The following is a 14,263-nucleotide window of genomic DNA, read 5'->3' on the forward strand; positions in this document are numbered from 1 at the left end:
TCCCTACAAAGGACATGAACTCATCATTTTTTATGGCTGCATAGTATTCCATGGTGTATATGTGCCACATTTTCTTAATCCAGTCTATCATTGTTGGACATTTGGGTTGGTTCCAAGTCTTTGCTATTGTGAATAATGCCGCAATAAACATACGTGTGCATGTGTCTTTATAGCAGCATGATTTATAGTCCTTTGGGTATATACCCAGTAATGGGATGGCTGGGTCAAATGGTATTTCTAGTTCTAGATCCCTGAGGAATCACCACACTGACTTCCACAATGGTTGAACTAGTTTACAGTCCCACCAACAGTGTAAAAGTGTTCCTATTTCTCCACATCCTCTCCAGCACCTGTTGTTTCCTGACTTTTTAATGATTGCCATTCTAACTGGTGTGAGATGGTAGGTATCTCATTGTGGTTTTGATTTGCATTTCTCTGATGGCCAGTGATGATGAGCATTCTTTCATGTGTTTTTTGGCTGCATAAATGTCTTCTTTTGAGAACTGTCTGTTCATGTCCTTCGCCCAGTTTTTGATGGGGCTGTTTGTTTTTTTTCTTGTAAATTTGTTTGAGTTCATTGTAGATTCTGGATATTAGCCCTTTGTCAGATGAGTAGCTTGCAAAAATTTTCTCCCATTTTGTAGGTTGCCTGTTCACTCTAATGGTAGTTTGTTTTGCTGTGCAGAAGCTCTTTAGTTTAATTAGATCCCATTTGTCAATTTTGGCTTTTGTTGCCATTGCTTTTGGTGTTTTAGACATGAAGTCCTTGCCCATGCCTATGTCCTGAATGGTAATGCCTAGGTTTTCTTCTAGGTCTTTTATGGTTTTAGGTCTAACATTTAAGTCTTTAATCCATCTTGAATTGATTTTTGTATAAGGTGTAAGGAAGGGATCCAGTTTCAGCTTTCTACATATGGCTAGCCAATTTTCCCAGCACCATTTATTAAATAGGGAATCCTTTCCCCATTGCTTGTTTTTCTCAGGTTTGTCAAAGATCAGATAGTTGTAGATATGCGGCGTTATTTCTGAGGGCTCTGTTCTGTTCCATTGATCTATATCTCTGTTTTGGTACCAGTACCATGCTGTTTTGGTTACTGTAGCCTTGTAGTATAATTTGAAGTCAGGTAGTGTGATGCCTCCAGCTTTGTTCTTTTGGCTTAGGATTGACTGGGCGATGCAGGCTCTTTTTTGGTTCCATATGAACTTTAAAGTAGTTTTTTCCAATTCTGTGAAGAAAGTCATTGGTAACCTGATGGGGATGGCATTGAATCTGTAAATTACCTTGGGCAGTATGGCCATTTTCACAATATTGATTCTTCCTACCCATGAGCATGGAATGTTCTTCCATTTGTTTCTGTCCTCTTTTATTTCCTTGAGCAGTGGTTTGTAGTTCTCCTTGAAGAAGTCCTTCATATCCCTTGTAAGTTGGATTCCTAGGTATTTTATTCTCTTTGAAGCAATTGTGAATGGGAGTTCACTCATGATTTGGCTCTCTGTTTGTCTGTTGTTGCTGTATAAGAATGCTTGTGATTTTTGTACATGATTTTGTATCCTGAGACTTTGCTGAAGTTGCTTATCAGCTTAAGGAGATTTTGGGCTGAGACAATGGGGTTTTCTAGATATACAATCATGTCGTCTGCAAACAAGGACAATTTGACTTCCTCTTTTCCTAATTGAATACCCTTTATTTCCTTCTCCTGCCTAATTGCCCTGGCCAGAACTTCCAACACTATGTTGAATAGGAGTGGTGAGAGAGGGCATCCCTGTCTTGTGCCAGTTTTCAAAGGGAATGCTTCCAGTTTTTGCCCATTCAGTATGATACTGGCTGTGGGTTTGTCATAGATAGCTCTTATTATTTTGAAATACGTCCCATCAATACCTAATTTATTGAGAGTTTTTAGCATGAAGGGTTGTTGAATTTTGTCAAAGGCCTTTTCTGCATCTATTGAGATAATCATGTGGTTTTTGTCTTTGGTTCTGTTTATATGCTGGATTACATTTATTGATTTGCGTATATTGAACCAGCCTTGCATCCCAGAGATGAAGCCCACTTGATCATGGTGGATAAGCTTTTTGATGTGCTGCTGGATTCGTTTGCCAGTATTTTATTGAGGATTTTTGCATCAATGTTCATCAAGGATATTGGTCTAAAGTTCTCTTTTTTGGTTGTGTCTCTGCCTGGCTTTGGTATCAGAATGATGCTGGCCTCATAAAATGAGTTAGGGAGGATTCCCTCTTTTTCTATTGATTGGAATAGTTTCAGAAGGAATGGTACCAGTTCCTCCTTGTACCTGTGGTAGAATTCGGCTGTGAATCCGTCTGGTCCTGGACTCTTTTTGGTTGGTAAGCTATTAATTATTGCCACAATTTCAGCTCCTGTTATTGGTCTATTCAGAGATTCAACTTCTTCCTGGTTTAGTCTTGGGAGGGTGTATGTGTCCAGGAATTTATCCATTTCTTCTAGATTTTCTAGTTTATTTGCGTAGAGGTGTTTGTAGTATTCTCTGATGGTAGTTTGTGTTTCTGTGGGATCGGTGGTGATATCCCCTTTATCATTTTTTATTGCGTCTATTTGATTCTTCTCTCTTTTTTTCTTTATTAGTCTTGCTAGCGGTCTATCAATTTTGTTGATCTTTTCAAAAAACCAGCTCCTGGATTCATTAATTTTTTGAAGGGTTTTTTGTGTCTCTGTTTCCTTCAGTTCTGCTCTGATTTTAGTTATTTCTTGCCTTCTGCTAGCTTTTGAATGTGTTTGCTCTTGCTTTTCTAGTTCTTTTAACTGTGACGTTAGGGTGTCGATTTTGGATCTTTCCTGCTTTCTCTTGTGGGCATTTAGTGCTATAAATTTCCCTGTACACACTGCTTTGAATGCGTCCCAGAGATTCTGGTATGTTGTGTCTTCGTTCTCGTTGGTTTCAAAGAACATCTTTATTTCTGCCTTCATTTCGTTATGTACCCAGTAGTCATTCAGGAGCAGGTTGTTCAGTTTCCATGTAGTTGAGCGGTTTTGAGTGAGATTCTTAATCCTGAGTTCTAGTTTGATTGCACTGCGGTCTGAGAGATAGTTTGTTATAATTTCTGTTCTTTTACATTTGCTGAGGAGAGCTTTACTTCCAACTATGTGGTCAATTTTGGAATAGGTGTGGTGTGGTGCTGAAAAAAATGTATATTCTGTTGATTTGGGGTGGAGAGTTCTGTAGATGTCTATTAGGTCCGCTTGGTGCAGAGCTGAGTTCAATTCCTGGGTATCCTTGTTGACTTTCTGTCTCGTTGATCTGTCTAATGTTGACAGTGGGGTGTTAAAGTCTCCCATTATTAATGTGTGGGAGTCTAAGTCTCTTTGTAGGTCACTCAGGACTTGCTTTATGAATCTGGGTGCTCCCGTATTGGGTGCATATATATTTAGGATAGTTAGCTCTTCTTGTTGAATTGATCCCTTTACCATTATGTAATGGCCTTCTTTGTCTCTTTTGATCTTTGTTGGTTTAAAGTCTGTTTTATCAGAGACTAGGATCGCAACCCCTGCCTTTTTTTGTTTTCCATTTGCTTGGTAGATTTTCCTCCATCCTTTTATTTTGAGCCTATGTGTGTCTCTGCACGTGAGATGGGTTTCCTGAATACAGCACACTGATGGATCTTGACTCTTTATGCAATTTGCCAGTCTGCATCTTTTAATTGGAGCATTTAGTCCATTTACATTTAAAGTTAATATTGTTATGTGTGAATTTGATCCTGTCATTATGATGTTAGCTGGTTATTTTGCTTGTTAGTTGATGCAGTTTCTTCCTAGTCTCGATGGTCTTTACATTTTGGCATGATTTTGCAGCGGCTGGTACCGGTTGTTCCTTTCCATATTTAGCGCTTCCTTCAGGAGCTCTTTTAGGGAAGGCCTGGTGGTGACAAAATCTCTCAGCATTTGCTTGTCTGTAAAGTATTTTATTTCTCCTTCACTTATGAAGCTTAGTTTGGCTGGATATGAAATTCTGGATTGAAAATTCTTTTCTTTAAGAATGTTGAATATTGGCCCCCACTCTCTTCTGGCTTGTAGGGTTTCTGCTGAGAGATCCGCTGTTAGTCTGATGGGCTTCCCTTTGAGGGTAACCCGACCTTTCTCTCTGGCTGCCCTTAACATTTTTTCCTTCATTTCAACTTTGGTGAATCTGACAATTATGTCTTGGAGTTGCTCTTCTCGAGGAATATCTTTGTGGCATTCTCTGTATTTCCTGAATCTGAACGTTGGCCTGCCTTGCTAGATTGGGGAAGTTCTCCTGGATAATATCCTGCAGAGTGTTTTCCAACTTGGTTCCATTCTCCGCATCACTTTCAGGTACACCAATCAGAAGTAGATTTGGTCTTTTCACATAGTCCCATATTTCTTGGAGGCTTTGCTCATTTCTTTTTATTCTTTTTTCTCTAAACTTCCCTTCTCGCTTCATTTCATTCATTTCATCTTCCATCGCTGATACCCTTTCTTCCAGTTGATCGCATCGGCTCCTGAGGCTTCTGCATTCTTCACGTAGTTCTCGAGCCTTGGTTTTCAGCTCCATCAGCTCCTTTAAGCACTTCTCTGTATTGGTTATTCTAGTTATACATTCTTCTAAATTTTTTTCAAAGTTTTCAACTTCTTTGCCTTTGGTTTGAATGTCCTCCCGTAGCTCAGAGTAATTCGATCGTCTGAAGCCTTCTTCTCTCAGCTCGTCAAAGTCATTCTCTGTCCAGCTTTGTTCCGTTGCTGGTGAGGAACTGCGTTCCTTTGGAGGAGGAGAGGTGCTCTGCGTTTTAGAGTTTCCAGTGTTTGTGTTCTGTTTTTTCCCCATCTTTGTGGTTTTATCTACTTTTGGTCTTTGATGATGGTGATGTACAGATGGGTTTTTGGTGTGGATGTCCTTTCTGTTTGTTAGTTTTCCTTCTAACAAACAGGACCCTCAGCTGCAGGTCTGTTGGAGTACCCTGCCGTGTGAGGTGTCAGTGTGCCCCTGTTGGGGGGTGCCTCCCAGTTAGGCTGCTCGGGGGTCAGGGGTCAGGCACCCACTTGAGGAGGCAGTCTGCCCGTTCTCAGATCTCCAGCTGTGTGCTGGGAGAACCACTGCTCTCTTCAAAGCTGTCAGACAGGGACATTTAAGTCTGCAGAGGTTACTGCTGTCTTTTTGTTTGTCTGTGCCCTGCCCCCAGAGGTGGAGCCTACAGAGGCAGGCAGGCCTCCTTGATCTGTGGTGGGCTCCACCCAGTTCGAGCTTCCCAGCTGCTTTGTTTACCTAATCAAGCCTGGGCAATGGTGGGCGCCCCTCCCCCAGCCTCGCTGCCGCCTTGCAGTTTGATCTCAGACTGCTGTGCTAGCAATCAGCGAGACTCCGTGGTCGTAGGACCCTCCGAGCCAGGTGCGGTATATAATCTCGTGGTGCGCCGTTTTTTAAGCCCGTCGGAAAAGCGCAGTATTCGGGTGGGAGTGGCCTGATTTTCCAGGTGCTGTCCGTCACCCCTTTCTTTGACTAGGAAAGGGAACTCCCTGACCCCTTGCACTTCCCGAGTGAGGCAATGCCTCGCCCTGCTAAGGCTGGCGCATGGTGCGCGCACCCACTGACCTGCGCCCACTGTCTGGCACTCCCTAGTGAGATGAACCCGGTACCTCAGATGGAAATGCAGAAATCACCTGTCTTCTGCTTCGCTCACGCTGGGAGCTGTAGACCGGAGCTGTTCCTGTTCGGCCATCTTGGCTCCTCTCTCTATCTTTATTTCTTATAACTTGTTTTAATCATCCTGTTTGGGACTCGTAGCTCTGACATTTGGTGATATTAAGAACACAGGGATTACTTATTCACAGGCTGTGACTTCACATAGTGGAAAACCTTTATTATTTATGACTCCTGGGATAAATATTCCAGGTTTCTACACATAAGATGATTTTCATGTTTTCTGCCATCTGTGTTATACCCTCTTTGTCAATATCATCCTTAAAATGAGCTGCCCTGCTCCCAGCAAAATGACTCATCTAGCAATGCTTATATGAGATTCCTGAATGCGTTACTATGACAGGGTCACATCTCAATTTCATTTTTCTCTTTATAAAAGGAATTTATAATCTTTCCCAGATTATAAATTGTGAATTAACGGAACTAATAAAAATTATTTTAAAAGCATGTATATAAGTAACTGCTACAAGCATTTTCAACAATGATGAACATGAGAAAAGCTATCCTATTCTCTGGAGTTAAATATTTATTTTGAAATATTAAGATATTTCTAATTTTTCATATCCATTGATAATATATCATTATCTGATGGGAAAATTTTCAATAGATATAAATGTATTTAGAATGTAAAAATGAATTCGGAATGGAATAATAATTCTACTTATAGTAATATTCACAGAGAAAGTAGAACTATTGCCACCTTTTAATTGGGTGGTAGATTTCAATTGTTCTCACTGTTTTGGCAGCCTTGTCACAGGATTCCTTATGTGAGGTTTTATTTGCCTAAATCTCATTCCTTCCTCACGTGAGTCATCACCAAGCCAGGAATCTTTTGTACCTTGCAAGTGACTTTCTGGAATACAGGCTATCACACTTTTTCCTAATAAATTTTATTTCATTTTTCTGTAGCTCCTCATTCTTATCTGTCAATGTCATTTTACAAGTCTTGAAGCTGTCTTCTACAGCAGAGCTGCAAATCTGTTTCCACTTGAGCTTCTGATAAACATACTAAACAATATATGCTGATGACCCAACATTCAGAATCACCTTTCAATTTGACACAGACCTTGTAGTAATACTCTTTAGAGATCTAGTTTAGGATCTCTAAACCCAGGAAATCACTTGGGTTGATCTCTAAACCCAGGCAAATTCTCTTTACCCAGGAAATTCACTTATCTATCAAGATACAGACACAGTGTCAAGTACTCGGCTGAAGTAGAGATATATACCACACTCTGTTCTAAAGGGCAATAACAGTTTTTTTCCCCCATTAGAACGGACTTACTCCTGGTAAACCTGGAGCTGTAAAGCTGATACGTAGGAATCATTCAACAAAGTGTACACATTAGTATTATTGTTATCAGTTTGTATTAATCAATACACTATCCTCTAAATGCTCCCAAATTCATTGTTTAAAAACTAGATAAGGGGTTGGGTTAAGATAATAAGTCCTTATTTTCTGAAATGAGGAAACTAGTTAAGGTTAAATTCAGTTTGGTCATCTGGTACCACAGAAAAATCTAACACCACAGAGACACTGGGTCATATGCAGAGATTTATTCTTAATATTTCCTAACTGAAAAACAGCTCATTAGGCACATCTGGAGACCTTGGAGCTGTCCTAGGTACAAGGGTGGGGTGGCAGAGAAAAGCTTAATGTAGACTCTCTACTCTCAAACGACTCATTCTGGTGAATAGACACTAGTTAACTATGCAGGTAAAGTTTTCTTCATTCTTGTATCTCAACATCTGACACAGACCCTGGCTTGGTAACAGGAACTCACATGTGTGTGATGAAGGTAAGGAGCACTCCGAAGAGAGCCTGGTGATGCAGAACTAGCAGGCATGTGGTGCATCCCAATTCCCCTAGTGCTTCAAAGCCCTGACAAAGCAGAACCATGGCCCCGATGTGAGGCACACAGGCTGGGGACACAATTCCTTTTCAAAGAGAAGCAACTGAATGCTCAGAAGTAGAGTGATTTGTGAAGGGTCACTGGGAAGAACGTGGCAAAGCTGAAATGAACACTCAGATCTGCAGACTATAAGTCATTTGCAGGGCCAGGCATGGTGGCTCATGTCTATTATCCCAGTGCTTTGGGAGGCCAAAGCAGGAGGATCTCTTGTGGCCAGGAGTTTGAGACTGGCCTGGGAAACATAGCAAGACCTGTCTCTACAAAAAATATAATAATAGAAAATTCACCAGGCATTGTGCTGTGTGCCTATAGTCCTAGCCACTGAGGAAGCTCAGGCTGGAGGATTGCTTGAGCCCAGAAGTTTGAGGCTGAACTGAGCTATGATCATGGCACTGCACTCCAGCCTGGGTGACAGAGTGAAATCCCACCTCTAAAAAGAAGGGAAAAAATAGCTTTTTTTTTTTTTTTTTTTTTTCCTGAGATGGAGTTTTGCTCTGTCACCCAGGCTGGAGTGCAGCGGCGCGATCTTGGCTCACTGAAACTTTTGCCTCCCGGGTTCAAGGAATTCTCCTGCCTCAGCCTTTCGAGTAGCTGAGATTACAGGCACCCACCAGCACACCAGGTTAATTTTTTTTTTTTTTTGATAGAGATGGGGTTTCACCATGTTGTTCAGGCTGGTCTTGAACTCCTGACCTCAGGTCATCTGCCTGCCTTGGCCTCCCAAAGTGCTGGGATTACAGGAGTGAGCCACTGCGCCTGGCTAGAAAAAATAGTCTTAACTATAGTCCCAGCTACTTGGGAGGCGGAGGTGGTAGGATCGCTTGAGCCCGGGAGGTCGAGGATGAAGTGAGCTGAGATCGCACCACTGCACTCCAGCCTGGGAGGCAAAGTGAAAACCTGTTTTAAAAAAAAGTAGACATGTGGTGACTTCAAATCACTCTCTTTCAGCATTAGAGTAAGGTAGGAAGTCTGCATATTTTTAGATTCTCATGATTTTTCTCATGGAAGGGGTGATCATTTCTGATCACTGCCATTGCATCATGACAACAAAGTTGCTTCTGTGTGTCCTAGAATACAAAATGCAAATGGAATCCAGCCTGGTAAAAATGTGGAAGGAGAGCAAGAAGCCCTTTGGTGAGCATAGCCAGGCCACCCATTTAGGTTGTGTTGGTGCACATCCTTGCAGGCCCCATGCACATCACAACTTCCACAGACTCACATGTGCTTTACAACAGTTCTCTAGAAGATGGTAGTAGGAGATCTTATTCTAACAAAACAGTGTAATATGACAGCATCCCAAGAGATAGAAGTAACATGTCTTGAGAAAGAAGTGCCTCTTTTCTAATCTTCATGGAGACAGCTCATGGACTGTGATTGCTTTGCATCCAGTCTCTCCAGATGACCTACTGCTCTCAAATATCACTAATGACTGACTACAAGCCAACAAGAGAGAGGGTTGAGTTTCATGTATCTTGTGCAGAGTAGGTGCTGAGTTAATATTTCTCGAATTCAGAGTTGTGCTAGGTCTCCCAAGAATTTCATAATGTAATGCTGAAGAGCATGGGCTTTGGGGTCAGGCAAGCTAAGGTTCAAACTTTGACTACTGCTTAGGATACTAGAATAAGTTCTACATCTTCATTGTCCTCATGGAAAGATTCATGGTCCTCATGGGTAAAATGTGATGAATAAAATCTGCAGGACAGGGAGGAGTAAAGGATATAAATAATATTGCATTCCATGCCTGGTACATAGTTGGTGCTGTCGACAGTAGCTAGAGAGAGAGAAATGAATGATGGTAAAGAGTGCAGACTACTCTACCTGTACCCATGTTCATCATAGCGCCATCCACAACAGCCAGAATATGGAATCAACCTCCGTGTCCATCGACAGGTGAAGAAAATGTGTTATAAATACACGGTTGAGTACTATTCAGCCTTAAGAAACAAGGAAATCCTGTCATTTGCAACAGCATAGATGAACCTGGAGGACATTATGCTAAGTGAAATAAGCTGGGTGCCAAAAGACAGCTACTTTATGATCTCACTTATATACAGAGCCTAAAAATGTCAAACTCACAGAGGCAGAGAGTGGGATGGTGCTTACCAGAGGCTGGGGCAGGGGAAGGACTGAGAAGAGGTTGGTCAGGGATACACAATTTCAGTTAGGAGGAGAAACTTCAAGAAATCTGTTGTACAGCATGGTGACCACAGCTAAACACAGTGTCTTGTATTCTTGAGCACTTCTAAGAGAGTAGTTTTAAGTGTTCTTACCACAAATAACTGGCAAGTAGGTGAGGCAATGCATATGTTACTTAGTTCAGTTTAGCCATTCCATAGTGTACGCATACTGTATATCAAAACATTATGTTCTTAGGACAGTCGATGAGGACAAAAAAAGAAAAAACATTATGTCATACACCATAAATATATACAGTTTGTGTCCATCAATTAAAAAAAAAATTATGGCTGGGTGCAGTGGCTCACACCTGTAATCCCAGCACTTCAGGAGGCCGAGATGGGCAAATCACCTGAGGTTGCGAGTTTGAGACCAGCCTGACCAACATGGAGAAACCCCGTCTCTACTAAAAATACAAAATTAGCCGGGCGTGGTGGTGCACAAATATAATCTCAGCTACTTGGGAGGCTGAGGCAGGAGAATCACTTGAACCTGGGAGGCGGAGGTGGGGTGAGCCGAGATCGCACTATTGCACTCCAGCCTGGGCGACAGAGCAAGACTCCTTCTCAATAAATAAATAAATAAATAAAAATTTACAAACAGAGCACAGACTGTGGAGTCCAGCTGCCTGGAGTCAAGGCCAAGCTTGTCTCTACTTAGCTGTGTGGCATTTACACAGGTCCCTGAAGCTCTCCATGCCGCATTTTCTCTTCTGTAAAAGTCTTTTGGGGAGGTAAATGACAGAACACATGTATGGGGGTCGTTGCTGCTGGCACCTAATATTTCTGATCCTTCTCCCCTTAGGCACAGCCTGCTCCCCTTCAAATCAGGCCTGGCCTTGGGATTGTGCTTTGGCTTGTGGTATCTGTTTGTTCACTTCTGGCTGGAGCTTCAGGAGACAGTGTGTGATTTGATATTTCTCTTTATCTGCCAGGTAGTGCAAAATAACATACAGCACAGCCTGGCCAGTCCAAAACTGACACATAGTACCATAAAATCTTCTGGGACTTTGTCGGTTTAGGTCCCAGAAAATATTGATGATATTTTATTATTGCAATATGGCCTCCCCCATCTTTTTTTTTTTTTTTTTTTGAGACAGAGTCTCACTCTGTCACCCAGGCTAGAGTGCAGTGGCGTGATCTTGGCTCACTGCAAGCTCCGCCTCCCGGGTTCAAGTGATTCTCCCGCTTTAGACTCCCGAGTAGCTGGGATTACAGGAGCACACTGCCAAATCTGGCTAATTTTTTAGTATTTTTATTAGAGATGGGGTTTCACCATGTTGGCCAGACTGGTCTTGAACTCCTGACCTTAGGCAATCCGCCTGCCTCGGCCTCCCAAAGTGCTGGGATTACAGAAGTGAGCCAGCACGCCCGGCCAGCCTCCCCCATCTTAAGGAAAACAGAATCTAAAGTGCCCAAACTCGTGTCTGGCTCATAGTTGGTACTCAGCAAATGTTTATTATTGTTATAATAATAATGATTATTCCTGTCATCATTCCTAATGATGTTCATATTTGAACAGCCCCAGCTCTGCCTAGCTACACCTTGGCCATTATTGGACTTCATGATTTTAAGATCTCTCTTCTCTAGAAGAAACATTTTAGTATTTGGCACAAGAGAAACACACAAAACTACTTCAAACATCTATTGACTGACTGTGGATGCATCTGAAAGTGATTCATCTCCGAGTCTTTATTTCATTATCTGTACAATGGAGATGAATCCTAATGACTGAGAAGTTTGGTCATAAGCAAACTTCTTTTGGCTGCAGTGCCTGGGACAAGGTCAGCACTAGCCACTCCTGTCCGTGCTATCTCCTTTGCAGCACCAATCCCAGCTCCTCCAGCCTTCACATCGTAGTCTCTCACCAGCTATAAGACTTTTCTTTCTCCTAATTGTTGGCTGTTCCACAGGGAGATGGAGAGGAGCTTGCTCACTTGTTAATTTTGCTATTGATAGCTTGAGGAAAAAATTACGTCTAGTAGGAGACTCTAATCAGAATATCTGTGGAATTTAGGTAGCTCCATCATTTCTAGTCCATAAATGTAGCTATGAAACATTGGAATCCTTTATGGTTTTAGAACGACCTAATGCATTTGGTGTCTGTGGCTATGTGTAGCTCAACAATGTTGTAGCCTGTATTCACACTTAGCTATACCAGGTGATCATTTTCCCACTGTCTTGGCTTTTCTGGGAAGACCTGCTCAATGCTGCTACGGGCACACGCAGGTGGACAGGTCACGACCTAGGAGTCACTGCTCTCAGCCAAATGTCACATGTAATTGTGTTCCAACATCCTCCTGAAAGGAGCCTTTCAAATAACTGAAAAAAACTAATTAAATACGTATAGCATGAATCATTTCTAGAGGATAACTAAACCCAAGCAGTTACGCCAGTTGGTCTTCATCATAGCTCCTTAATTTAATAGTAATCTTCATAGGAAATTGTGGTATCACCTGAGGTGGATCTGGCAAGCTTTTTCATCCGGTTCCAGATGGGGAACTTAATTGATCTGCTCAAATTTGCTCACTGAGCTTTAAAGTATGGAAAAAGACCCAGAGCCCTGCCTTTCCAGCCAAGTCTCAGGTCCCCACCACTGGGCCACATACCCTTCCCAGGGGCCAGCAGAGGAAGTGTTAAAGTTTTACAAACTTGTTAATGCTTTTTGTTCAGTATTTCAAAATTTAGAGAACATGGTGCTGCACATTTTAAGGAATATTACTTTTCTTCCTTCCCTCCTGCATCCTGTTTTCTCTCGGTGCTATTATGGTTCACATTGGTTGGGAATACATTGCAGCAAGAAAGGTATTAAAAGCTTGAGGTGGCAAAACTATAAAGTTACCACCTTTCCATGCTAATTCGTGTGAAAGCATGATGCGCTCCACATCTTTCATGGTGCAATAACATAGGTGAGTCAACATCAGGCACGTGAGTTTGTTCAAGCAAGTCATTTGAAGTCAGAATGGTAACTTGTGGAGGCGGATCTGTGACATGCTGGGAAGAAGTCAGGTTTAGTATACCGTATTGCAGTTTATTATCCACGAAGTAGATTACCCAAAAGACTTAGCCGTTTTGCAGTATGTATAAAACGTGCCTTTATTCAGCAATTCAGTTTCTAAGAATTCCTTCTAAATAAATAAGGATGTGTACAGATATATAGATGTAAAGATGGTTATTGTAATTTCTTTAGGATAATCAAATCATGGTACATCTGAACTGAATCATCCTGCATTCATTAAAACAGCAGTGCTGGGATTTCATCATTTATATAAATATGGAAAATTCATTTAAGTACTAAGCAGGTTGCAGAGCAGCAAAGATGTCATTATTTTTACTTTTGAGCAAGTGAAGATGGAGAGACAGACCCACAGTCAGAAGCACATATTTCCAGGTATCCGTAATTTTGTAATTTTCATTTTCCTTTTACCTATATTTCATAATTATTCTGTATGTAATGTGGGTTATTTGCATCATCAAAATGCCTTTCAAAATAATGTGTAAAAACAGTATTAATTGCCTTTTAAAAAAATTATTATTATACTTTAAGTTTTAGGGTACATGTGCACAATGTGCAGGTTAGTTACATATGTATACATGTGCCATGCTGGTGTGCTGCACCCATTAACTTGTCATTTAGCATTAGGTATATCTCCTAATGCTATCCCTCCCCCCTCCCCCCAACCCACAACAGTCCCCAGAGTGTGATGTTCCCCTTCCTGTGTCCATGTGTTCTCATTGTTCAATTCCCATCTATGAGTGAGAACATGCCGTGTTTGTTTTTTTGTCCTTGCGATAGTTTACTGAGAATGATGATTTCCAGTTTCATCCATGTCCCTACAAAGGACATGAACTTATCATTTTTTATGGCTGCATAGTATTCCATGGTGTATATGTGCCACATTTTCTTAATCCAGTCTATCATTGTTGGACATTTGGGTTGGTTCCAAGTCTTTGCTATTGTGAATAAAAAATATGGAACGCTTCACGAATTTGCGTGTCATCCTTGCTCAGGGGCCATGCTAATCTTCTCTGTATCGTTCCAATTTTAGTATATGTGCTGCCGAAGTGAGCACTAATTGCCTTTTTTTTCTTGGACTGAGTTTGCTAATATCTGTGACATAAGGTTAAAGATGCACCATTTAGCGTCATTTTGCCCCCGACTCACTCTGTGACAACTTTTGGTGCCATGAATTTCCAGAGGGTGCGATGCACGTCTTGCTAACTGCAGCATCACCCCAACAGAGCAGCTCATGGTTATTGGCCTGAAATAGGAATTTTGATTAGGAACTAAGGAAAGGGCATCTCATTTCCTAGCTGTGAGCTTCTGGACAGTGGGACTGTGTCTTTTGTCATCTTTGGGCTCCTGTTCTCCTTTCCACTGAAACATGGGCCAGTGGCTACCTGGTAGCAGTCACTCAGAAGTGTGATCCAGATCTCATTGCGGGTGGGGAGATCGAGGCCCATAAAGATGAAGTGGCCTGTCCCC

General features: G+C 41.7%; 1 non-coding gene across 1 annotated transcript; it reads right to left on the minus strand.

Annotated features, from left to right (window-relative positions):
* Positions 1 to 13,743: 13,743 nt before the first annotated feature.
* On the minus strand, positions 13,744 to 13,850 carry LOC115930990 (U6 spliceosomal RNA). Its single transcript, XR_004067565.1, has one exon. It is a non-coding gene; the product is annotated as a U6 spliceosomal RNA (small nuclear RNA).
* Positions 13,851 to 14,263: the final 413 nt, after the last annotated feature.

This window comes from Gorilla gorilla, chromosome 16 (assembly GCF_029281585.2).
Source record: "Gorilla gorilla gorilla isolate KB3781 chromosome 16, NHGRI_mGorGor1-v2.1_pri, whole genome shotgun sequence".
NCBI classification, from domain to species: domain Eukaryota; kingdom Metazoa; phylum Chordata; class Mammalia; order Primates; family Hominidae; genus Gorilla; species Gorilla gorilla.